The following is a 26,299-nucleotide window of genomic DNA, read 5'->3' as shown; positions in this document are numbered from 1 at the left end:
CCCATTATTTCCCCCAACCTTTCCCTCCGAGGATGGCCTCGTACAGACTAAGCTTCCACCAGCCAGCTACTAGCCCCGTCCAAGTTGTTACGCTTTTACTCAAAAATGTAACATCAAAGGGGAAAAACTCCTACAGCAATTTTTCATTTCATTTTTAAAATGGAAACAAAATAAATTTTGTCTGGTTTAACAGCACTTTTCCAAATTGTGCCAGATACAAAATTTTCCATCTTTTCAAATTCACAAAGTTGCGTCAAACACTCGCATGCTCTCTCAAATGCTCTTCTCCTCTCTGGCTTGTCAGTTCACTTAGGAAAGAAATACCTACAAGAACATTTTGGGCTCCCGCTTGGCAGAATGTTTTGAAGCAGTTTCTAGTATCATAGAAAATGCCTATCAACAGCTGTTAGCGGCACAGGAGGGATCTGTCTGTATACAGATGCTCATATGCCAGCGAGCACTTTACTGAAAGGAGTAAGTGATGCGTGTTACTTTCTGCAACCCATTTGACTACGGGTAGTTTCAATTTGTGTTTTGCTCTTAACAGTGAGGAGATTCAGGAGCTGATCTTGGATCTCTATCAATTCACAAAGGCCTACTGCATTTAGAAAAGCAAGAAATGCAGGTATAGATATTTCTTTAAGATGTAAGCATTCCTTCAAGGCTATAAAAAGTATTTTGCATTGGGCAAACTATTTAAACAGGACTCCAGACCAATGCCTTCATTATCGCCCTCCAAAGATGTCCTACTTGACAACTATGGGTACAACTGTGCAACTGATACCACCGCCAACTTGGTTGGCTCATCTCTCCAGGTTTCCTATACAGCCAATAAAAAAAAAAGGAGAAAAAAAAGAAGAAAAAAGAAAATTTCCAGAAAAGAAGGTGACCCAGAGCACTGAAATTCAGTTCCTGTTGAGCTGCCCTAAAGAAAAGACCCTCTGTCTCCACTTGATTGCAGAAGGGCCTAATGAAGTCAGGAGCCTAATGAAATTAGCTGATCTGGTCAGAATCCTAAACTGAGGACAACTCAGAACATCCCGTTATTGATACTGCTGTCTTTTGCAGTTTATGATATGAACTGCAACAGCAGTAAGTCCAGTTAAACCTTTTTTGTAACTAACCAGTATCAGCTTTTTAGGAACCAGGCATCATTTGGTTTGTGGACAGGCTACAACGCATCGCTGACGAAGACAAGGCTACAAGAAAGCAGGCTGCGATGCAGCAGGTGCAATGGTACAAAACACAGAGGAGGGAAAACTTTCTGCAAGGCAAACATCAAAGATCCAATACTTCCCTGCTGTTATGCTGGAGAACCACGAGAGAGCCACCTCTGGAATTGTATTTAACACTAAAACACACCAAACCCACCCACCCAGCTGAAAACTCCCCAAACACACAGAGCTGCCCACCCACACCAAACCACCTAAATTAGAACAACCACTGAACGTACCAAAGTGCCGCATGTCCTATTAGGCCACCGTGGTAGCAAAAGCCGAACGGCATGTAGCAAATGCCCGAGCTGCACCTCCCGCACCACATGCAAGCCACCGAGCAGCGGGCCTTTTCCACTGGACGGCACCGTAAGGAAGAAATTTTGCGAGAATCTCAGCAGCCCTTAAAGCTGCTGTCGTGTGCCTGAAAAAAAAAATCCTAACACACAGTACCACTCCCACAAAAAAGGGATAGAGCTTGTTCTTACATAAGTATGTATATTATTTAACACTCAAAAACAACAGTTCCATCACATCTATGCAAAGCCAGAAGTGGTGAGGAGCTATGGGAGGGAAGGGGGAAAAAAAAAAAGAAAAAAAAAAAAAGAATTTCTACTCTATTGTATCTACCCATTTTGTTTATTTGCCTCAGGGCAAGTCAAGGGCCCTCAACACACTGCAGAAAAAGGACCACTATCTATTTTCTTTCTCTTCCTTTGCTGTAGCACAAGGTGACTGATGCAAATATAATTCACACAGTATTTGCATCAATTAATTATTATCTCCTAGGAAATTATCTTTTGGATGTGGGAAAAAGTGATTACAAAACACCTTAAAGGTGAGATAAACAAATGCATGCCATCATCTTCTCAGCCTAACAATTGTTCCTGCTTTTGCAGTCATCTGAACGAGTTTTGCTCTTCCTTAGATTAAACAAACACATGCCGCCGAGATGCACGCATTGCTTCTGAGGTAGATGTGAAGGAGAAGGCCTAGGTGACAAAAATAACTTTCAAATAGATGTTAGTATATTCACATTGCAAAGAACATAAAAGGAGGCAGGAAGCAGGGGAGGGAAGTGTCTCTCTCGTATCATATTTAAGTGACAGTACAAGTAACAGTGACTTTTTTTTCCCTGAACTGCTCACAGATATGGGACCATTGCATAATCTTGCAATAATCTTGTAAATTCTATTCACGTTTTGTCTGAACATTACAGGAATTCACAGAATTAAGAGCAAAAATAATGATTTTTTTTTTCCCACTCATCACTCAAAAGAAACAGATGCAAAATAGAGCAAGTTTTCCTGTAAAAACAGCTTCGTCCTACTTTATGAACTAGTTATTCCTAACTGTAACCACCTCCCCTTGCACAGAATATTATGTAGTGCTAAGAAGCTCCTCCAGTCTCTACAAACCAGCCATGATAAACAAGTTGGTCTGTGGCAAACAAAAATCCATATACACACACAGAGGAGTGTAACAGCTGGCTAACGGAAGCAGATGTGCCTCTGTATCCCAAGCCTAAACTCATCTGGGCAAGTAGCACTAGGAAAAAGGACCCAAGGGAAGGGAGAAGAGGCGCAACTTGGCATAAAACTGGAAAAAAAGAGGGTGAAGGGAATGAATGCATACATTTTTGAGATTTTGCCCTGGTAAAATCTTGGACTAAGATAAGTTTCACTGACATTTCTGCAGATACAGGGATAAAAGTCTCAAGAGATTCAACGTGAAAAGTTATTTAAAACATACACAAATTTAATTTGATAGTCAGCCTTTCAATCAACCTATTTTCTGTACTTCAGTGAGGGCAACAGGGGGAAAAAAAAAGATTTAAGTCTTATAAAAGAATATGGAGAAACACATTTTCCATTTCAGAATGTATTATTTTTAGGACCACATGGAAAATGCCTTTCAAGGATACCATCCCTTGGTGGCATCTTAGATACACATGCTTGTCATGGAGGCTCCGATAAGCAGGTGTCAACAGTATAAAGACAAAAGCAAGTCAAACTCAATTTTACTTGAAGATGTGGCTTTCTAAAATACCACTGAGGAACAAAGGCATTTCTGCAGTAGAGACAGTTGGGGCTTTGCATGGCTTACTTCAAGAGCAGCAACATATAGCCTTTGTTACATTGAAAACCAAAAGCATTTCGCTTGAACCTTTTCCAGACCATCCTTGTTCTCTGACAGTCTTTCTCTACCTGATGTCTTTTCTAGTTTTTCGTTCACATTCCTGATGGTTCTTGACAGTTTCACATCACCATCCTGGAGGACTTTTTAAAAATAAACCCAGAATTTCAATCAACGTACTCCTTCGCAAAGGGACCTGGAGATGGACTATTTGTCACACCGGTACTGCCTCATGCCAAGCAGTCCCTGCAGCACATGCAACCTGCTTCTCAATCCAGCTGCATTACTCAGTTTGCACTCCTGTAAGGGTCCACTCCAAGAGAAATAATGATTTCCACTTTAATTTAACTTCCTCTGAAGCGCCTAATGTGTCTTTCATAATCAGTTTTCCTTACCTGGCCTATGCTAACCTACTATAATCTACTGTACAAATTTCTGAACGTACCTTTAAGAAATCTGTGAGGCCATTAAATGCACCAGTTGCAGCAATTATGTTTTCCTGATTCAAGACAACATACAGGAATAAAATGCCCAGAACTGCTCTAGTTAACCATTCTGTGGAGTTTGGAGAAAACTTTCTTGTAATTTTGTAGAAAAGCATGCTGTGTCTTTCCTGTGTGAGGGATTTGTAATTTAGAAATAATATGCACTGGAAAATATCTTTTTAATGTGTCTGAGCATGCTTTTGAACACATAAGTACACCACAAAAGCATAGTACTTCATGATTTCTGAAGTTAAATACACAGTGTTAGTCTCCAAACAGACCAGCGTGGTCTCTCTCCTCCACATCCTAACCCCCTCACCACCCCAGGCTTTCAAAGTTGAACTCAGTGCTGTTTGGGTGTATGCGCACACATGTGCATACATCCCTGTGTGTCTGTGTAGCATCATCTTCAAAGTGCCTCTGAGGAGGCGCATTCACTTTTTCTCAGGGAAAGCTATGGACTGGAAAGAATAAGCTCTTGCAGTATTAAGTTATTTAATACTTCAATACTGTAACAGATTAAAAAAAAACAAACAAAGAACAAACCTTGTACAAAGACCTTTTCCCACAGTGGTTTTAAGGCAGAACCAAAATTGGTTTACATCAATGAAGCCCTCTACATAACTGGGTCAGAAATTGTGTCTTGGGAAGAAAAGTTGCTATTACTTAACTCCTGAGCTTCAAAGAAACTTTAAGAAAGTTTCTTTCTTTGTAATGTTTCCTTCCACAGAGCTCAAGTCATCCTCAGATATTGCCATCTTACACTAGCCCAAACAGAACGGGATGCTACGAAGGGGAATCAAACCCCTCCTAACAACCGCAGATGTTGGGAGATCACTGATGCGAGTTACAAAGGCTCCCTACCATTCGCCTTTGTAGTATTTACTTGAAAAAGATAAACTGGCATTACTCAGTAAACTTAGTTCTAGTCAAAGGCCTGGTAAACCCCACTTTACAGGCAGGAGAGAAACATACATTCACAAGCTAGAGCAAAACCCCACCAGAAGGGCTGAAGTCTCTGTCTTGACAACAGAGTAACAGCATTTAGTGGGCTAACAGCAAGATGGAAGAAGTATGACATTTCTTCTAGGCTCCAATATTTTCATGAGCGGTCTAAAACATATGTAGATGTCTCGGCTTCAAGTGACATGTATGGAAGGGGAACCTTCTCAGCAGAAGGCAGGGGCAGAAAAGCTGAGTGACCTGCTACGAGAACCAAAACCCCCTCAATAAACTCAAACCACCTCCTTCAGGTAGACAAATAATAAGGCAGGACAACTACTGTCACCAGTAACAGTTTGAAAAAACAGTTCTCTGCGTTCCAACACAGATACTGATCCTAAACAAAGGATTAGGATGTAACAACGAGCAATGCAAACAAAGGCTGGAGCAACAGTGTCCTGAAGGTGGAAGAGCTATAGACTTGAGGCACGTAGTTCAAGTATTTTCGACAGGATACAATTTTCCAAGGTTAGCTTGTCCAACAGATACACACTTCCATACTTTTCTCTTTGCTGTTCATCAGTATTTTTGGCTTGTAAACATAAGTATGGATTTAAAAAGGCTGGGAATTGGACTTGCAAGCAATATTTCACAAAATCCTTTTATGCTACTAAGAAAATTGAGGTTTATTAGGGAAAGCATTTATGCAGATTAGAAAGCAGCAGAGACACAGAAAATACGCAAGAACAAAAGAAACAGCTTTCAATAAGGCAAAAAAAAGATCAATGGAGAGACGCCCTCAGCTCTACACCGAGGATAGCAGTGTTTCATGTATTCTTGAATGAACTGGAAAGATGTGAAGGCAACACCTCCTCTCCCCTCCCCCCAAAAACCTGAACAGCTAAAATCCACAGATGACAAAATTATTTACAGTTGGTCAAAACCAGAGAAGACTGGAAAGAATTCCAGATGAACCATGCAAGGCCAGGCCAAGGGGCAAATTAAATCCACTGCAGATCAATAAAAAGCAAAGTGCATTTAAATGAAAAATGCGAAGCACTCAAAACTCATTGTTGGGTTTAACAGTTCTGGAGTAACTCAATATTTGAATCAAGTCTTCAGCAAATAAATGAAAAACAGAGCTAGATATGCAAAGATACAACTCAGAATTTTTTTTTTCTTCCCATTTTAAAGACGAAAGCATTCACGTGATTATCTAAAGGATAAGACTGACAACACTGTTGTGCCACAGCATAAATCAGAAGCGTGTTCTCCATCAGAGTGCGGTGTTCAGCTCTTATCATCTTATCTCTTCTTGAGATAGCAGATGTAGTAAAAGGTTCAGAAAATGAGGACAAGAATAATTCGGGACAAAGACAGATTTCTGTACGGAAAGAGACGGAGAAGTTTGAAGCAACCACACTAACGGGAGATGGATAAATTATCAAGGATATTAAAAAAAAAAAAAAGAATTGTGAAAGACTGCAGTGTTCCTATACACCCTCCTCATGCAGAAGCAAGGGCACCTTTAAAACAGCAATACACTGAAAGCTGCTAAAAGGAAATGTGTGTTTGTTTAGTTGGTTTGGTTCTGTGGTGGTGCTCTGTTGTTCCTTTCTTATTTTATTTTTATTCAGTGCTCAGTTTGCACAATATTTTGCCACAAGCTATGACAAAGACCTCGGAAAGATTCAGAGAAAGACTACAGTTTTACATAGCTCACAACAATGAGTAAGTTACTTTAGGTAGGGGAAGATCAGAAACACCTGCCTGTCCTCTCTGTATTTGCAGGATGTAGGATTTTCAAGGTACAGGACGAAACACTAACAGAAAAGGCTCAGAATTTCCCTTTTGGGACATCAACGTAACTGTCCACCTCAGGAGAAAGGACACGTTCAAGTATCAGGCATTGCCCTCGCAAACAGTAGGCAACAGACACACACACACAGGTTGCAGAACTGGTCCATTAAGATACCTAATCCTCTGCAGAAGTGCAGAGTGGTACGTCCACGCAGTAAGGCAGAGGAAGCAGGGAACAAGGGAACATATAAAGCTGTTACGAATCCTCAGACTAAGGATGGTAGATACAGGGCAGTTGCGCTCTCTGTTCAGAAGTGGTCTTTGCAACGTTGGGAACAAGAAACTGCACTGATTTCTCATGAGAGGGTCAACAGTGAAGAAGCTGCTGGGTTGCATCAGGGCAGTGCCATCATAGTGGTCCGGCACAAACCGCCTCCTCCAGACACCATCCCTATGCAGCGCTCACAAAAGTGCTCTTACACAAGGTATTTACAACAGGAGCAAAGTATTTTTGCCATTAGTACTACAGTGTACACTCTTCACCAACTTATTCCTGAGTGTACGGGCCCCATGTTATGCATGACAGCATGAGAGATTTTTGCATCTAGAAACCACCCCAGAACTAGGTTAGCCTGGCAGGCTTGCAGCACTTCATTTACATATGAGTCAATCCTTCTGCAATACAAACATTGTGATTACATTCTCCACTGTCCTTCTATTTATACTCACTGTTTAACCTGCAGGCATCCCGAGTTAATTAAACAAATCAATCCCATTGAGATAATTGTGTCTCAAGCAAATTAACACAATTAGCCTTTTAAAAAGAAAATCCAAGCACTACCCGCTATATTTCTTCATATAAATCATGTGCTCATTCCTCCAACTCTAGGTTCGTGGCTGTCTAGGAATCTGCCTTAAAATGAAAAGTATAATGACACATGAAACCGGCTGATGTTTGACTGCAGCTTCTCTGTTTGCATCATTGACTTCCACTGAAGTCAGAGGCGCCTGTCAGAAATAAACATCCTTACAGGAGAAGGATGGAAGGAAGGATCCCGCTGCACCGGACACTTCACAGCTGTATCACTTGGAGGACAGTCCCTGCTCCAAAGCAGTACATTACACTGGCACTTACAACCATGGCAAGATAAGCAGTGAGCTAGTTAATTGGATACACCAGGAGTTAGAGGCATTCTTCATCCTTTCTTCTCCAGCTCAAATTTACAGAAAACTCTCTGGAACAAAGCTGAAGTTCTACAAATGACATCTTGGTACCCATCCTCTTTTGGAGACCCGCACCTCCATCCCTCACTTGCACCAAAGCTGCTCTGGCGGTTTAACAGACACCATCACCCCTCAGCCACGCACTGTGTTTTCAGGGTGTTTTCGTTCCCCAGGGCAGCCTCAGAGCAACCCAACACACCTCAGCCTCCCCTGGACACAGCCCACCCTCCACCCGAGATCTCAACCACGGCAGGGCACGTCTACTTTTCTACCAGTCCTGGTAGCAGAAGAGGCCACAACTTCTGGCTGGAAGCTGGAGACATCTCCAGCTACCACAAGATTGAGCAGAGCTACTCCATCAGAGCCTGTGAGGAAAAGCAGTGAGAAGCGCTGAGCACCCTGCAACTAAAAATGGGAAACTTAAGTAAGAGGCCAACGTGCAAAACCACGATCTTGTCAGCTGAAGCGTCTAACCAACCCCACTCTTTCAAGAGATGGTAAAACATCTATGCAGTACATTTGTGATGGTGCAGACTGAGACCTCGCAGTCGTTCGCGACAGTTACTGCATTATTTCGCGTAAGCCTGTGAGCAGCAAGGGTTACTTGAATGCAGGAGACTCCATTTCACAGCTCGTGAGAAACTGCTGAGCAGAAGCAGGTAAGACTCTGTGTGTGCGTGTGTGTGCATGCGGGAGAGACAGAGAAAAAAAGATGTTAACGAGTGTAACCAGTAATAACTGTCTTCTCGTTTCTCTCAGCAGATGATTCAAGGAGGGGCGAGCCGCTCCTCCCGGTGCCTCCCGCTGGCTGCTAGGCAACTGCAGCAGCCGCGCAGGGGCAGGCGGGCATCCAGAATGAACTTCTTTCTCTTTTTGAAGGAATTAAAAAGGCTTAGTAGTACATTAGCTGCAAAACTGAGTGACTGACAACTGGTAACTGGTACTAAGTTCCTGGGAGTAATTACAGAGGGGAAAAAAGGAAGAGAAGTGATGGGTGGGAGAGGGGAGGACAGCAGGGCACCAGACTGGCACACTGCTGCCTGGGCACCACACACCAACGAGGGAGGGTATGCAGGAGGTGATTTAATGGAAGACTCCTCCATACTCTTTGCCAAAGGAAAATACAGCATTGTTTGGGGGTTTTTTAGCGTACCAGAACTAAAGCATTTTTCTCTCTCAGCACATTTCTCATCCATGTGACACCATAACCAACGTATTACACCGGCTCAGCAAACGTGGCCAAGATAGTAACGATGCTGCTCCCTCCACAGTCGCTCCAAACATGCCTCCGGACCACGCTGACTAGCAATCAGGCCAGCCAGCCTCCCACCTTGACAGGGCTCTGGTGCTGATCTGCCCCACAGAGCTCCCAGCCTTGACCCAGCCAGCTGCCCCCTCGCCGATCAAGCAGAATCCAGCCACGGACCGCGCAGAAAAAGAGACACTGAAATGGGCTTGGTGACAAACTAGCCTTTTCCTCCCGTAAAATTATTTTTCCAGCTTGGATCCTTTCAGTGACTTGGTTCAGCGGACAGCCGCACAAGTGGGTCAGTCAGCACAGGCAAGGGTGGCCCCTTCAGCCACCCACTGGCGGGCCATGAAGCTGCGGTCTCCCAAGGTGGCAACTTCTCCTGCTCCACAGAAACACCCCCCATGCTCATGCGGGAGATAGCAGGCAGGAGCAGGTAAAGCAGCCTCTTCCACAACCCCGTGGCAAGAAATAACTAGGCAGGATGCTTAAAAAGTGGTATTAACATTTTGAAGAAGGTACAGTTTACACTCAGTGTTGCCACTGACTATCCTAAAGAGCCGGAGAAGTTTTGCTAGTGCCCTGTTAGGGAATGAACTGTAGGAGGGTCCTACGCAAGTCAAGCCTTCAAGTGAATTCTACTCAAACTGCACAGACAAGCAAGGGAAGAGGTTAGCCCCAAAGTCATGTACTGGGCCAAACAGGCAATCATCCCCCACTTCTGGTATGACCATTCTGAATTACACACTGCACTTAGCGTTTTCATGACCTCCACAAACCAGTGGCATAACCAGCAACTAGTTCTTATTAATTAAAAAAAAAAAGTACTGTCTTACAAAAATATGTACTCTTCAGGAAAGTTAGAAGAAGCAAACTTATTTTATATGGCACATAAGTCTTCCCCTAACCTGATTTTTACACAGTGAAAAAATCAGAATGCTTACATATAAAGACACCTATCACTTATTATACAATGAACTTAACAGTGTATCAACTCACAACAAACAGCACAAAACTTTTACATATGTATCTATCTATGTATCATTTACGAGTCAGAGTCAAAACGGTAACAGATATAGCAGGAATACAAAAGTACTTTGTTGCAGGGCAGCCTGGGAAAAGGGATAGATATCTTATCATAAAGTGTATTTAGAAAACCAGTTCTGTGACACAGGATCCACAGACACAGATGTCCTGTCATAAAGAATTCATTATTTACAAATATACTACAGAACACTCCATTTGCAAGGAAGTACCATAAATAATTCCCGCTCAATACGTGTCAGAAGTGAAGGCAGTGGCATTTTCTCCGCCATCCTCACGGAGCTCCCCATACTCAGTGAAACAGAGCCCTGCCATAACGTCGCAAATGCTACAAGTACACTGAATTTTCATTAAAACACAACTACACTTCATCCTCCACAAAGGTCTCCCCACCAACACAATTTAGATAGAGACTTCTACACAAGCATTGCCACTGTGGGGACAAGAAGTGGAATTAATTTGTTTTTAAGACATTAAATTGCACATATGAATTTCATTTTCACCCCTGTAAATAATATTGAATTGCCAGCTTGGATCCACTGCCCAGGTGCAGCAGTGTTGAACAGCTCTACCTTGTGTCCTCTGCTCCGACCCAAAGAGGCAAATCCAGAGGCAGGCAAGAAACCCAACTAGTGTGACCTCCGCCTCTCTGTGGAAACACAGGGCAATGCTTATTGCAAAAAGTGTGCCAGAAGTTTGACACGGTGATGGAAACATGCCTCTATTTGAAATTAGATTAACACAAATTTTATTTTAGATGGGTAAACAGTCACCAGAGAAAAAAAAAAAAGTCCAGTTGCTACTGATATGGAATGAATCTGGAAAACCTACCTAATAGTGGACGGTTCCTAGTGCATTAGCTTTTCATTTTCCATGACCTGTGCAAATTCACCTATATCCCAAAAGATCAAGCAAAAATTGCATAAAACCCTTTATCATAAGTTCATTTTCCTCTCTCTTCTACTTGTACTGTTCTTTACTCCAGCAGGATACCTGCATGGATGCAAAACTTCATTTGTCTGAATCCTTTCATCTCCCTAAAAAAACCCAAACAAAAACCCCAACCCCCAGCTACTGAAAATACCCCAAACAAAAGCCCCTCAGAACTCTCCCGGCTCTAACGACAGGTACTCCTCTCTACATGCATGGGTGGGCAGGACTTAAATCTTGTTTTCTCCCTTTTGAGTCATGAATCAAAAACCAGCAGATTTGTCAAAGAGAGAAAAGAAACAACAAAACAGAAAACCTCACCAGCCTACTAGAGATGGTACTGGGAATAAATACGAGCACAAACACCAGACTTGGCTGGTGCATCATTTCACAGCATCAGGTGGCCTCTATCCGCCTCCCACAGGCCCAGAAAGCAGAAACGACCATTGCGACCTTCCACCCAAGGTGTGCCGCAGACCTGCATGCAGATACATTACTTGTTGAAGTCCAGAACATATATACGTCAGCAATAATCTCCCTTGCTAAAAACACGTAGTTCTAACTCACAAGCAAGTGATCAAGAATCCATCACATCCAAAGGGAGTTGTTTCACTGAGTAATTTATCCTATTTAATAATTTGTGTTACAACTAGCCCAGATTCATCTGGTTTCAACTTTCAGCTGTTCAATCTCATTACACCTCCTCCTACTAAACTGAAGAGCTTTGTACTTTCTTTCCTCTATAGATATTTGCAAAATACAACCCAGCCACTTCACTTAAAGTAAGCATGGTATAGGCTTTTTATTAAAAAAAAAAAAAACAACAAAAAAACTAACAGTAAAACAGGTTTTCCAACTGTAATCAATCTCTCAGCTCTCTGAAGCCTTTTCTTCCTTTTTACAGCATTTTTTTCTAAAGCAGGCACATAAGAACTGTGATGTGCCTGCTTTAGAAACAGGAACATTTCCAGTAATGATCCTGTGCCATCATACACTGGTAAAATACTATATACTCCTACAGGACATGTTTGGCTTTTGCATCTGAAGACCACATCCATTCTTTTAGTAGCGCTGCAAGGACTCTGTATTTTGTCAGCTTTTTACCATCACTCTAGCTCCCTTCCAATGTAAACTGCTCTCCAGAATGTAGCAACCCCTTCCCTCTGCATAATGTGAACAGGTGGACTGGTCTGTTGTAACATTCATACTACTCAAATAAGTCCATACCAAAAGGAAATTAATCCCCCGTGTGACAAAGGACATGTCATTATTTGCCATACCCCTGATTTTTGGTGGCATTTTCAAATTTAAGAAGAAATAACTTCGTTCAGTATAATTATCAGTGGTCTTGACATAAAATCATCACAGTTCTACCAACTAAAGGCTTGTAGTTACTTTTCCCTTCCCTTTCCAAACAATCACATTGCCTCATCACCCATTTATACTCACTGCCATTATTTCTCTATTTGCTTCATACGCATAGGCATACATAAATGTGACAGAAGTCCTGGTACAAAATGTGTTCCTCTTTGCAGAAAAGTGCTGAAGAGCACTGGGTGTATATTTGACGTCCTCACAAGCAACAGTATGGCATACTGTTGTATACTGGTCCATTTTGAGCACTGAATACAGTATTTTTAAATGTAACCTTCACTTCCCCCTCACAGAAATGCTTCATGAGTTAAAACATACCCTGGTTAAGTGAATGCAGGATTGCGGTTTGTTGTTTTGTTGGGTTGTTTTTTTTTTTTTAATATAGTATCTAATAAAGCATCAGCAACATTAACATTATGGTTATTAGTTTACTTAATATGATGATGTTCCATTAGACAAAAGATAATACAATTGTAGGCTGGAAATTAACTATGGAAACATGTTGATATGGTTATATGGAGTCATGAAACTTTTTCAAATGCAGGAGCACTGTGTCTACAATACAGTTTAAACAAGTTAACTGATTTCAACTGTATACGCATAATAAACTTTTGCTCTATGCTGTCATATCAGATACTCATTCTTCCAATACAAAAATGTTTTTGTTTTGTTTTTTATATACAATAAAGCATTTAGTGACTATTAAAAAAAAAACCCTATGGTTGAAGTTGAGTCAGAACAACTTGTCAAAACATAGTGCTTCTTGTGCTTTTAGCTCAAAAAGGAGAATTCCTATCATTACTAAATAGGAGTAATATAGACAAAAGTAAGAATTTAGTTGTACTACTTTTGCTTTTCTAGAGTAAGAGAACTTTATCTTTTAGACAAGTGGCACCAGCATTGCAACGGTACGCTGGAAGAGGAGCATGCATAAAGAGGAGCAGGGGTAGAAGAGTCTGAACCCATCGTCGCAACGTTGCTGGATGTCAGTTGATGTTACAGCCTGTATGAGAGGGTTCCCTTGAAAAGCAGGGTTCTAGACACCAGACCCAACTACCCAGTGCTGCTTTGTCCACATGGATTTATTTAGGGGACGGAAACACCATAATGTAGACCTAAAGGTGTTCTTTTCCTTGGCTAAAGTTTAATAGAGCTTTAACTTTTTAACAAAGGTCAAAGAAGTTTCAACACATCTCCTCAGGTTAGCATTGCTTAAGTAAAACCAGTGCAGCCATTTGTTGAACCCTAGTTCAACAGCAGAATTAATTACCAGAATTAATTACTAGCCACAAAGCCTTCCCTAGGATATTTAACTGATTAGCTAAGAACATATCTACCAGAGCTCATTTAAAAATAAAATGTTTCATTGGTCAGAACTAACAACGGACGGCCAACTTGCCCATCAGAACGCCCTGATCATCACGTAGCTGTTCCTAAATAGCCAAGCTGAGGACTCGCTTCTCTCAGTAAGAGGGGTTTGGGGGGGTTTTTGTGTTTTGACCTCCATCACAAAGTTAAAGGGTAGCAGTTTCCTCATTTCTGAGCGTGCTAGTATCCCAAGCAAGGGAGAGGCAGGGCTTTCACTTCTCACCTGCTCACAGGAAGTTCACACCTCACTGTTACCAACCAAAATAACTGAAACACAGCAAGAAGCTCCAGCCATCTGAGACGACGTGAATCTCTCCCATTCTCTGCGAGCCGGCTTCAAGCGAACCAAGTGATTTTTGTAAGCCCCCATCAAGCCTGTGGTGGAGAAGAAGCGGAGCCTGGGCAAAGCAGACAGAGACACCCTGAAGCTGGGGACAGTTCGGACAGGACAGCAAAGATCCCCACCCACTATGAAGAGCGCCTGCATCTCAGTGACACCAAGCGGAGCAGATAAAGGCATCGCTTGAAAGGACAATGCGCAGCTTAAAATGCCGCTAATTGTTATTCTGCTGGCGGGTTTGCATATTGGCCTTTTTATCAGCTTTTGAAGTATGATCCAAACGGCAAAGTAGGCCGAGAGACTGTTTCTTGTAACTTCGGATTTCTAATATAGGTTCCAGCCAGTCACTTAGTTCTGCGCTTGTCTTTTGTGGTTGCATGTATTTCCTATTTAAGAAAGGACTATAGCAGTTCCTGGTTTGTCACATTTTCTTCAAATAAAGAGTTTAAGCAGCAGCTTCCTCTGCCATGCATTACTCTGCATTGGTGAACACTGCCTTCCCTCTCACCCTGCTCAGAAATGCTCAGCCACCTACAAAGCTGATTTACTGACACAAGGCAACAAGATGAAGGATTTCAAGACCACATCCATGACGACAGTCCATGGAATTTTTTCCTCCATACCTAGATTTCAATCCTCCCTTCTCCATCTGCACTTTCCAGCTCCTTCAAAATAACAAGCAAACATTTCTCCAGCTTCACAAATCTGGCACATTTCAGTTTCTTTGTCATTTAAGAGATACTATTAATACCAAATAGTTTGCGTGTAAGAACACTGTGCACTTTGTAAAGCTTTATTCAAAGCATCCTGTGATCTTCCACCGAAAGCATTAATTTAGCACCTTCACAGTACTTCTGAGGCACATATTATAATTCATCTCACACAGGTGGAAACTCAGAGGTATGCTCAGGCTAAAGTGACTTGCTGTTGGGCTAACCTCCAGAAGAACTCATGTCCCGCCTCCCCAAATTCATTCTGTATTTCAGCATTTCTGGCCAACGCTTGTTCCAGCGCTTCCCGCCCTGCGTGTAACTTCAGAAGTCATCCCTTCCCTCCTCTATTACCACACCTATGTAAGTCTCTGGCAGAACTTCCCAGACATCTTTTTTCCCCAAGGATTTCCTGAGATTAAGTAATTAAATCATTAAGGAAGTTCATCACCTGCTATGGAAACTACTTATACAAACAACATTCTCACCAACAGCAACCTGTATAGCTGTGTTTCTACGTCCCAGATACCAGCCACACCAGCTGAACATGAAAAGCTGACGTTAACCCCTTCCAAATGAAAAGAACACTCTCAGGGTCTGGTCTTTAAAGGTAATTTCCCTGGGTAAGTGAGAGACTGCTAGTAAAGTATCACGTAAGTCTCAATTTGTTTTAAACCAGAGAAAAAGAACATAGAAGGTTGGTCTCTCTCCCCCCCCCCTTCAACTATTCTTCAGATAATATTGTACAATTACATAAAAGTGTATTTCTTTAATAAGAAGTAAACATAAACATATACGAAAGAGGACGAGCAAACAGAAAAGGATTAACACTTTAATATTACGGCAACATCTGAGAACATAAGGAAATAATTTTCAAATTTAATCACTAGTGAAAAATCAAAATCATGTATGAAAAGAAGGCAGGTTAAGCAAATGCAAACTTGTCTTGCATGACAGACAGCATGGGAGCTCCTAACTGTACGTGACTCACTAGTGTTTAAAGAGCATTACTTGTTTTGATTCTTGCACCAGGATCCATCAACATGACATCCGGACACACAGCCCTCTTTCTTGTTTTAATAAAAGTACTCTAATAATGCAAGAGAATACGTCGTCATTAACCACTGCCAGCTATGGTTTTGTTGAACAGTGGCCATTGCTACTTTTACTCAAATCTCATACAATAACAGGTCTCACCAGAAATCAATGACAGAACTTCAGATTATCCTACAGATGACCCTTAAGTACCTGCTGAAATCTAAATTAAACAATAGTTTTCATCTCTTTTGTGTCTCAAGTAGTCAGAGCCACAAAACATCTCAAGACTCCACTCTTCACTAGGGTATTCAGAGCATGCCATCTCATCCCTTTCATTCCCTCGCACCATGTCTGGAAACTGGAGAAACAAGAACACACCCTCATCTGACTCTAACCCTCAAACCAGAACTGAGGAACAACAGCTGGTCTCTCCAAGTAAGTGACACATGGAGCATGCATTTGTCAATTACTACAGAGATAATGCAGGCACCCCTCTATGGCTCTCCAACAGCCTCTCTTGGTAGAAACGGGAAGTTTTCTAGGCAGCATGGTCCATCCAAAAGATCATCAAAGGAAAAAGTTACACAGCAAGCTGCACAGGTACATCCCAAGCACATTTTTCATGTTTTTCAATCAGTAAAAGCTTGTTGGATATCCTCCTAGCATTGTGTCAAAAAGCTCTACTTCAATTGAGTTTTGTTGGTGGGATTGATAGTGTAACTAGTTCATCTTCAGAGAACACTTCTAGCGAAGACTTTTCATCATCACCCCCTCTTAAGGCTACAAAAGGGGATGATATTTTAAGCTGCAAGCCAGCAGAAGAAAGCAGAGAGGAAAAGGACAGGAGATAATTTGTTCTTCCAAGCTGACTACTGAAGAAATCCAGAGGAAGTTTAAGTGGGACACAGCCGAGTCTACTCTTTTGCCTGTCTGTTTTTAACAGCACAGACTAGGATAAGGGCCAGAGAGTGTACACTTTTCCTTTGTATAACAAAAAGCATGCGATCATTAGAATAACACTCAAGTTTTCGAAGGTGACACCACCAGTATTTATTAGAGGTAAAATTCATCTGAGCCTACGACAGACAGACCAAACGTAGAGTACTCCCTGACCATCAGAAGGTGGCTTTCCTGGGAAGGTACCATTACTCCAGTCCCCACAAGCTTCCCACACTGCCCTAAGCAGATTACTCAAGTCGCTTCAGAAATGAGCAGAGTGAGACGCATAAAATGAGGCTGTGTACAACATCCCTACGGAAGTAAAGGTCTTGACCTTTTTAATCTCTAAGAGGTGTGTTCAAATACTATGCTCACAGGCAACTGTTATAATAAATCATGAAAGCAGTATACTGTTAAGGCTCAGCATTTGAAAGCAAAAGGCTAATGAAGTACTAAAGCAACAAGCTTTTTTTCCTCCTGATAAAATGGAGGAGGAAAAACAGACCCAACCCTGTTGGCACACTTTGTAGACAAATTCCTTTTGACAATTTACGAACTTTTTTCTTCCTCCTGTTTAACAAAATTACTTCAACAGTATAAAAGTTGGCAACATAGCTACCTCAGAAGAGGAAAGTTGCTCTGTTCCTTATTGGTAAGCACTGCACACACACACAGAAAAAAAAAAAAAAACACCCACAGGAAATTGAAAGCTATTCATTTAGTTTTAGCCAAGTCTTTGCGAGACTGTACCTTTTGACTATTAGTTTATGGTAAATGTGCAACTGTCTGGTACTTAATCTCATACAAGAGCTAGACCAAAAAGTAGTATCAACATTAAATTTTACCTTCAAAATAGAACACAGGTGGTATGAACACAATTCTCTAGAAAAATGCTACTTAGCAAAAACAAAACAACTACTCCTCCACATACATGCGGTATTTAAAAGAAAGAATTCAAAGCTGTAATTATGTTCACACAAAAGTACAAGAAGTTCAATTTAGGGATTCAAAATCCTGTAAGTGTTATCTCTAATGACACCATGTACCCCACTTCCTCTCATATTTTTTCTTTGGTATTTTGGGGGGCCTGATGGGATGCTGTCCATTGCCGTTACCAGGGATCTGAAAGAAATTACGAAATCACTTCTTGTCATCTGCACAGAACATGAAACCTGGAGCAACGGTAAGTAAAAACCGAATCAGGTTACTTTCTGGTAAAGTGTATCTTTTGCTAGGTACAGTTTATCTGAACAACAGCTGGTTTTAATACAGCAATAACACAAAATTACAAACTCCTACGAATTAAAAAAAAAAGAACCATAAGAGTTACTCTTGGGGAATTGCATTCAAGAAGGCAACAATCCTGTAAAAAAGACTGGGGGTCACAGCAGACACAATCTAGACGCTAAACTTCCTGCATGAATCTGCAGCTAAGCAAGGAAACGTAGCCTCTGGATGGAGAAGAACATTATTTTGTGTAAGGCAAGGCAGGGAGGGAGAGTATTATCTAAGAACAGTAACAGCAAAGCCAACATGCATTTCTGGTTTATTCACTTCAGAAAAGAAAATACCACAAGAACAGCTAAAGATTCAGAAAATACATCTTACATTGAGAGTTTAAAAAGTCTGCATATTTGGCTTATCAAAGAGGATAATGGTTATCAGTGACTTACCCACAAAATGGCTAAATGACTCTACCAAAATTAACTCAGAAGATAAAGAATACATTAGCCAAAACTAGTCCCCAAAAAGATGCTGCTGGGCAGAGGAAAAAGTTTTGAAGAGTTCAGAATTAATCTCCTCTGCCTGACTGTACATAATTACAGTTGATTGAGATGATGTGTAGCACGCTCGGAAACCCATCAACAGCAAGCTTGCAAAATGCAGTATCCACAAGAACCACTTTCTATCTTATCCAGCTGACTAAAACCCTGTACAATTCCTCTGGCGTTTACATCTTCCCCACTTCGCAGCAACGCTAATCATTTGGAAATACAGACCTCTGCGTTTAGGTAACTCCAGCCAGTACGGCTCTTGGAGCACATCTCTTCAGCAGCACCGGCTGATCCCTACACATCATCAGAATATTAAAATCAAAGTTCATTTGTCTTCAAAGTGCTCCACAGCCTCAGTTCGGGGTATTCAAGGCTCTTCCCAGAGCTCCAGGACAGACTGCGAACGACCGTACTGCTGCTCTAGCTAATGTTAATTGGTGCTGGAGACTCAAGTTTTTGTGTGGCTAAACGAGGAACGTGAAGCGATTTCCAAGTAGAATCACTCATGGCAGATCTGAGCACCAAAGCTTAAGATATCCAGACCCTCCTCTCTCCACTTTTTAACTCATAGCAACTTGTATTAAACAAAAACACCTGGACGATGCACTATATTACATCCTTCCATAGATAAAGAGAAACAAAAAAGTTTGCTATACTACTACTACAATCATGAACAAAACACGTAAGCACTTCTATAGAACAAAATAGAATTGCCTAAAATTCTTCCGGAGAGAAATTATTGTAATTTACAACTGGGACGTGTCTCCTCCTGCCATTTATAGTCAGAGGTGGGCATCTCTGTAAAGTAACAACAGAAGTTATGGACTCACTGTAGAAATTACCAAGTGTGAGTTCGTCATCTGCACTAGTAAGACAGGATGAACAGATACCAGAGGCTTGTTCTGGGGACTGAAGTCTATCAATGTATTTCACAGAATATGTTTTCTAAAACTAAAGCCCATTCCTTGGAATTTATGAAGTCCACAAGTCATGAGTAGCCCCTGTAATTTCAAGGTGCACTGGCTCAGCATCAAGAGGGCACCCAGAGGGTAAACGAGAGTCACAGTTGGCTTTCCTTCTTGGGCTGCAGACAGGCACCCACCCAGCAGGAACACTGACAGCTGCCTGCTGCATACAACCCCACCACCCAAATGGGTGGACTAGGGAAAGCCCTCAGCTCCTTAACACATCAGCTCTTTCAAGAGGAGCAGGAAGTTACCCCCTGCAGCTGGGGGTCAATCATGAACCAAGAGAGCACATTTTTTGTGGGAGATTAACAGCAAACATCCTAGCGATAGTACAAGAGGAAACGGCCTCAAGTTGCACCAGGGGAGGTTTAGATTGGACGTGAGGAAAAATTTCTTTACTGAAAGAGTGGCTAAACATTGGAACAGGCTGCCCAGGGAAGGGGTTGAGTCACCATCCCTGGAAGTATTTAAAAGACGGGTAGATGAGGCGCTTAAGGACACGGTTTAGTGGGCATGGTGGTGTTGGGTTGATGGTTGGACTTGATGATCTTAGAGGTCTTTTCCAACCTTAATGATTCTATGATTCTGTGATTCTAAACAAACTTCTGCTGTTCTCAGAGCTCTGTCTGGGTACCTCAACTAATACTTTCCTTTAATTTAAATATCTCGGGGGTTTTAAGTTAAGTTTAATCTCATATGTGAATTTTGCAACTTTTCACTCACGGGGCTCCCCCCAACATTATTTTTAGACTTTTTTTTTTTTCTTTCTCCTTAAACAGCACGTCTCAGGTTGGCAACCAAGTCAGCGTCTGGAAACTGCACAGCCTCCACATGGAATGGGTTTCAAAGAAAAAAGCAGAACATTTCTCTATCTCGCTACACCAGCAGCAAACCCTTAGCCTCACTGCTAGGATTTCACCTTCAGCCTGAACTAAAATTTCCATTTTAACTCTGTTTGGCACCCTGTCTTTAATTCATTTAGGAAAGATTTGATATGAAGAGTGGACAGTCAAGAAGGGAGAGGAAGGAAAAGGGGAGGAGAGGGGGCCAAGATTCAAATGGTCGGTAGTGGTGGTTAGCACTTCGGTACCAAGAGTCAGTCTGATCTGTTTCATAAGTTAACAGGAAAAAAAAACCAAAACAAAACAGTCCTCACAACCTGTTGTGTTCTTGGAGCCAGGGTTTCTTAACAAAAGCCGAGAGGCCTCTCCACGCCAATGGTAACAATACATGGCAGGACCTTGACATCTGAAGCACAATAATTAATCATTTCAACAGTAAGTTACGAAGGAGTATCATCCCCTTTTTACTGACAGGGGAGCTGACTCAAAGACAACCAAGGGAGTTGCCCAAAACCACAACACTAGTCATTAGCAGAGCTGCAGTTAGAAGTTCCTGGCTGCCAGCACTATTTTCAAGCACTGAAGTTGGCGGCCGCCCCACAGCCGCAGAGTTGGTACCCTGCGCGCTCACCAGGTAGAGGGTCACCTGCTCCCCACACCACGCCTCTGAGCTCCAGTCACACCACCAACATCAGAGAAGGGAGAAAGAAGGTTGCATCCAGTCAGGGTAGTGGGCTCAGTGGTGAGCAGCAGCAGTGATGCCCATGTCACCCTGCTGACCTGCTCTGGCAGGCGCCCACCCCAAAGGGGCAGCTGCAACCCCCAGGGTCTGCCCTGACGCTCCCCTTGTGCCTGCATGCCCGTTGGAGCCCAGAGAACTTGGGTCAGAAAAATAACCCTAAGGCGAAGTCAGAGCTAGTAGTTTTGCCAGGTTTATACCCTGCATTAGCTCACTGAGTGGGGTGGGGTGAAAGACGAGCAACATGCATCCCGGAGACTGCAATGCTAACCTGCACCCCATCCTGTTTGTGCTTTACGTACTCCAAAGGGAACTTCAGATCAGTTCACTTCTCAAGCAAAAGCTGAAATGGCTCTTTCCATCTTAGTCCTATAGCTTTAATGTGCATTTTACAGTAATGATTTCAGTTTCTCTTAATTGCTTAGTCAAGAGCGCAAAGTTACTTACATCTTACAGAACCAGCCAACTCACAACAAGGATATTCTACAGCAAAAGGTGGCCTTTTTTGTAAGGGTAGTTTGAAAAGTATTAAATAGGTTAATTTTCCATCTCAATTTTTATAGAAGCAGCACAGGTCTTAAAACAAACAGCTTGGGAAACCCAGTGTGACAGAGATGGGGAGGGGGAAGTGAGTATTCCACTTTTACATTAAAAGCAGAACTACAGAAATGCATTTTTCGAAACATGATTAGTCTTAATTTATATATAAACTTACATCTAGGCCTCTGTTATATTAGTTGAACGTATTCCCCTGCTTTCTATATTCCACCTGGTATCTGCCTATACCGAGTTCTCCAGACATTCCTTTCAACTCACTTGATCCTTTGACTCTGACAGTTACCTACATATTCAGGCACTGAAGTAATTTATTCTTTTAAAAGTGTTAAGCGTTTACAACTTGCAACATCAGATTGTGCAAATATTCAAATTTTCTGGAAGAAAAAGAAAAGGCATTAGCATTTACCTTGATGTCTACATTTACACAGATATTTTCTCCCCCCCCCCCCCCCCCAACTTTGTTAACTAGAGGCTTTTCCTTATGCATGAGAGATTTCCCATTTTTCTCCCTGTGCTTTCCAGGTACTTTCCACATATTGTGACAAAACAGCTTAGCAGCACAAGAAAAGGAACTCAAATTACCTGTTACGGTTTTATTCAAATTAGCTTTCTTACTTTGAAAGATTTTCTAAGATGGCTTCTGTGGAGACAAAAATATTCATAGGCAATGTCAAAGGAAGTTATTAAAACTCATCTAGCAGTGATGCAAGAGTTTTGCACTGACGTGCACTAACACAAGAAGAAACCACAATGCACCAGTTTAGACAGAAATCATTCTCTGAATTTGTCTCAATTTGGTCTCAAAATCAAGTGTTACTCCCAGTAAAAAAAACAACGAAAACACACCCAAAATGCAAAAAAACACAAGTACTTCAACCAGTTACCGTAGCTCTGCATGTGTTAAACAAGGGTTTTCACTGTCAAGACTCATTAAAAAAGAACAACCAGAAAATGTTTGCAAAACAGATTGCTATTATAAAGTGCATTAACAGCTATTATTAATAGAATATCCATCAGCCTACTGCTTTTCAGATAATCAATATTAATTGGCAACCTCATTTGGAACTGTTAAGGCAAGTGACCTTGGAGTTGCAATTCGTCAGGTCTAAGCTAACGGCGGGTGAAAATAGGCCTGATAACAGTTACTTCCTTGTCATTTCATTCCAAAAATGACACAATGCCGTTTCAGTGATCAAAGTAATTTTTAGCTCATAAACGTACCTCTGAAAATAGATTAGGCCTCACAGAATGATTTTATATTTATGATCCGAGCTATTGGGCAGACATCATGTGGAACTTGACTTGCAGTTCACAAGGGCCCTGGGTTCCTTGGAAGGAAGTAAGATAAAGGCACAGGGAAGTACGGGGGAAGGAAAAGAAAATATTGGGCGAGAGGTCCGGCACCTATCAACATTGCTGCAAGCTCGCCAAGTCTCATAATTTCATCATTAGGCTTCAGGCATATTAAAAGGTCTATTATTCATTTTTTTTATTCGACCCCGTCACGTAATCACTAGGATGGATGCCAAAAGCCAGCCATTACAAGGAAGTCACCATGGCTAGGGTTAAAACAAAATTACTCCCTGCACAGACTGGACTGTCTCTCGTTGCTTTAAATGGGACTAAAATATAGCAACTCCTTTAATTGCAGCAGCAAGAAACACGTGAGTGCTTCAGAAGTACTCCCGCAGAAGAAGAAACAGCAGGGAACGGGTCGGGCAATATCCATGAAAACTGTAAGCAGCCAAGGGAAAAACATGGACAGGAGGCACAGACAGGACCCGAGGGCACGCTTGGGGCAGGATCCAGATGCCTGTCTGGAAGGATGGAAACTCAAGTGTAAACGGGGAGAGGGAACGCAGAAAGGGAGCAGAAGGTTAAAAATAAATACATAAATAAATAAAATAATACTGATGCCATGGTAGTAAGGGATAGTTGCAAGAACAAGGGACACCTGACAACTGTGGCCTTGAGAAGGAGCATGACCAGGACAGCCGCTTCTTGCAATGCAGGAGGACAGGGAGTAGGGACAGTGGCACTTCCCCAGCCCAGGCTGCTGGGGAAGGGATAAACGAAGCCCTCTCAGAGAAAGGAGAATGAGATACACACATTCATAGCTCAGGATTAATTTCAACCCTGAGAAGGTATCACACAAAACGAGGGCAGAACGTTTTCTTCTAAAGGCAAAAGACAAGAGCCAGTGGAAAGAATCTCATTTTAAAGCCAGTCCTGTGACTGCTAGGGATCAGGCTCATGATTTGTACGTGCCTGGGGCTGGCAATAAAGCTGTGGCGAGAGAAAGCGTCATGGCCTCCAGCTGCAGAACTTGCTAGAGAGAGACCCTCCTTGGTGTTGTTTTATGAGGAAAGGGAAGAGCTCGCCCACCCCAGGAAAGATGGTACAACAGCAGCCAGCTGCTGTGCCACAAGAGCTGCCCATGTTACAGCACACAGGTTCATCAATATCCACTTTGCAGAAAAGAACAGTACTTAAAATTAAACTATATAATATACATACTATATAATATACATATAATACATGAGGAGTAATATCTTAGGAAAACACTAGCAGCTGAGCAAGTACGACTAAGTTGCCGTCCCATGTGCATGCCAAGGAAGTCCCCAGCACTGCACTGACACCAGACAAACTTCTCAGTCGACTGAATCCGCGAGACCAAACCAGCCCGAAAACCTGCATTTCTACCCATTCCATCCTGGCCATGCTGCTTTTCAATGAGAGTATATGCACGCCAGCGGTGATGCCGTGGTGGGCACTGCCCGGCCTCCAGCCGCAGCAATGCCAGTGGCTGGGACGGCAGCAGAACCGCCCGTGCACAGAGGGGCGCTGGCACAGTTGGGGCTGAACACGCTCTAAGAAGTCCTGAAAGCAATTTTAATTACCCATTCTTGGAGCATAGGTAGACCGGTTCGAACATGTGCAAGTGAAGAAGCTCGTTTACATAACAAGCGAGGTATGCGTGCGAGGTGCTTTGTGTAATAGCACTGCAGACTGCAAGACCTCTCACCTGAAGAGCTGTATTTTACCAACTATACACATACAAGACCACGTTCGGGTAAGGAGTAAGCCATTAAATAAAATATTCGTAACACGATTCAACAGTGGCATGAAAGAGGGTAGTTTGAATGGACAAAATGCCTAACACTTGCAAAAAAAACCTAAGCAGCAAGGAAGCCTTTGATTTTTGCATACTCCACACAGTGCCAAGAGCCATTCAAAGTTTTTGGTTCTTGCTTGGGCAGCCACCCTCCAAAGGGTAACTCTACTTAGCAAACAAAAACTTAAATGGAAAAAAAAACAAAATCAAAAACTCAAGAGTGTCTACAAGAGCTAAATCTCTGAATCCAAGGAAAAAGTAATTTAGTCCTGGTCCTCACACATCATGCATTTAGCTGTTTCCACTACATTTTCCAACCAACAGCCAAAAAGAACAATAGGGATTTTTGAGGCCTGTAAATGGCACAGAGCTCAGGAAGACAGAGGAGACAAAACGAAACACATACGTGATAGAACTGGATAGTCGCAGGGTGGTTGAAAGTTGAAAAGTTGAAGTAAGTTGAAAGACACTGACAATCCCTATGTAATACTACTACTGTGTTTGGCTGTTTGTTGTTTGAATATGGTCGTCTCAACACCTAAGAGCTTTAAAGAAATCTGCTCCTCTCTGACAGTGGAAGCCTCTGAACTAGAAACCAAAAGAAAAAAAAGTACCTATCTAAACACTGCCTTTTAAAAACGCTGCTATTAAAAAAAAAATAAAAACAAAAATCAGCAAACCTACAGCTTCCTTCAGCACATTAGTGACAGCAAATATTCATTTCAAACTCAAACCTAGAGGTTTTCTACACATATACACTCTGTCCTAATAAAAACAGTCCAAATTCGAAAATACTGCAACAGGAAAAACAAGTTTTAAAGCGTAGAAGTTAAACCAGCTCAAAGATCTTTTTACCTTTCAAATGTCGGGGGGGCGGGGAGGGGCAGTATCTCAAAACTGAACAAAAACTCTTCTACCTCACCTGCTACTTCATAAAAAGCTCTAAAATAGTAGGATAAGTATGACCTATCTTGCTAACCCCCATGCCTGGAAAGGCATACGTTTTTGTCTTCTGGACTTTGTACATCAGTTCACCAGGAGAAAGGACTGGGACAGAAGCTGCACAGAACAGAGATGGTCACTGCTCAGAAGGTCAGAGACAGATGTAACTTAAAAATAAATATCTCAATTATCTGCAGGATTCTGTCAGGGAAAGAAATGGTTGTCTTCAACCCGAACAAGAAACGAGCGAGACTGTTTTGTGTAGGAACATGTTTATCTTACCCTCTCTCTTACCTTATCAGACACATCTCCTTGTCCTATTCAGAATCCAGCAAGTCATAAAATTCCATCTGTAACAAAAGGAAAAGTCCATTAATACCTCCTGATAACCTTACAACAAAAGGCTAATAAGCAGTTCAAGGAGGGAAAAAAAAAAGTTAAACTTCTGCTGCCATTCCAGTATAATCTACACCCCAGGCAAGTCGCCCTCCCGTCCGCAGTAATCTGGGAAACCTGGATAATAAAGGTATTAAAGATGTTGTAACATGTTCTGTAAGAAACACGCTC

At 42.0% G+C, this 26,299-nt stretch overlaps 1 protein-coding gene across 4 annotated transcripts in view; it reads right to left on the bottom strand.

The window, feature by feature from the left end:
- Nucleotides 1-26,085, bottom strand: part of TRERF1 (transcriptional regulating factor 1) — a 72,519-nt gene extending 46,434 nt beyond the window's left edge. For all 4 annotated transcript variants that reach the window (XM_009330163.1, XM_009330166.1, XM_009330165.1 and 1 more), the window contains exon 1: nt 26,027-26,085. The gene's annotated coding sequence lies outside the window, so the exon portion shown is untranslated. The remainder of the gene's footprint in view (nt 1-26,026) is intronic.
- Between the last annotated feature and the right edge of the window lie 214 nt (nt 26,086-26,299).

This window comes from Pygoscelis adeliae, unplaced genomic scaffold, assembly GCF_000699105.1.
Source record: "Pygoscelis adeliae isolate BGI_AS28 unplaced genomic scaffold, ASM69910v1 Scaffold308, whole genome shotgun sequence".
Classification (NCBI taxonomy): Eukaryota; Metazoa; Chordata; class Aves; order Sphenisciformes; family Spheniscidae; genus Pygoscelis; species Pygoscelis adeliae.
The sequence above is the reverse complement of the archived record's forward strand: the minus strand, read 5'-3'. Positions and strand labels throughout refer to the sequence as shown.